The sequence below is a fragment of the Molothrus ater genome, chromosome 13 (assembly GCF_012460135.2).
Source record: "Molothrus ater isolate BHLD 08-10-18 breed brown headed cowbird chromosome 13, BPBGC_Mater_1.1, whole genome shotgun sequence".
Taxonomy (NCBI): domain Eukaryota; kingdom Metazoa; phylum Chordata; class Aves; order Passeriformes; family Icteridae; genus Molothrus; species Molothrus ater.
The window spans coordinates 3,706,907-3,708,220 of NC_050490.2; positions in this window are offsets into that span (position 1 = coordinate 3,706,907).

Below are 1,314 nucleotides of genomic sequence, written 5' to 3' on the forward strand. Positions count from 1 at the left end.
CGCGTCCCCGGGGCTGCAGCGGCGGCGGCGAGGGCTCCGGGACGGCACCGCCTCGGCCGGCGCCTGCTCCAGCCCGGCGCTCCCGCTACTACTATATTTAATAAAGCGGAGCGAGGGAGGGACCCTGAAACTTCTCCCGCCTGTCAGAAAGGAGAAGTTCGCTCAGATTACAACCCCAATTTTCCCCTCTTAAAGAGCTAGAGGCCCTCGCCACCCACACCCGCTCCTGAAAGCAGCCTTGTTCCCGCCGGCCAGGGAGGGAGGAGCGGGGACAGAGCCCGACGTGGGGTGCGAGGGGCGGCTCCGGAGGCACCGCCTGCTCCGGGCTGAGCAGGATGTCACAGTCCCAAAATACTCTGGGTTGGAAGCGACCCACGAGGATCATCGAATCCAACTGTGAGGTGAGCGGCCCGTGCAGGGATCAAAGCCTGGTGCTATTAGCACCGTGCTCTAACCCCCTGGGCTAATCTCCACAGATCCCTTGGCACTTCTGGGGGAGCAAAGCCAGTTCCTGATGTCCACGCAGACCCAGATCAGTGACTCGGTCCCAAAGCTGCTGTTACCCAGCCCTGGCCGTATTCCTGCATGGCCCTGCAAACCTCACACCTCTCTCAGCTGGCACTCAGGATGACCTTTGGCCCTCAGGGCTCGCAGCACTCCAGCTGTGTTAGCACAACACTGGGGAAAGAACTTTCCAGCTTCTCCTCCCGTTGCAAAGCTGATTCAGGACAAGGCCACCACCCTTTGGAGACCCAGCATCCCACCCAGCCTGGCTCCCTGCTCCTTGCTTATGCCCCATCTTTCCAACCCTATCCAAAGGTGCTCCCATCCTCCTCCTTGGCTCTGGTGCAGCACACCCCTCTTTCCTCATGGAATTCTGGATTTCAGGCCCTTTCCCCTGCGTGCCATGCTTGGCTGATGGATTACATGTGGCTTGTTTCCTGCTGGGTTAATTCTAACCCCTCCAGGGCCCTCGGCTTGACTTTGCCGTCTTTGGCAGCATTTGCAACACCTTCCAGCGTACAGTCATCTGCAAACATAATTAATTTGTTGTTTACTTTTGCTTTCAGATCATTAATAAAGACATTAAATAAACCTGGGATGCGCTGTTTTGTCAGTAACTTTTTCTGAGTAATTGCCAGGGGCTCGGTAAGTTCATTAGCTAATTCTGTTTAGTCTGGGGGTTTCATATTAGCCAGGCTGCCTGATTTGTACAGATTCAATTTTGCAAAGTATTCCCTTTCCTGCTCTTTATCTTAGGGTCTGCTGAGGACTCTGGGAGGCTTATCTCTCTGTCTGTGCTCAGCAGTCCCC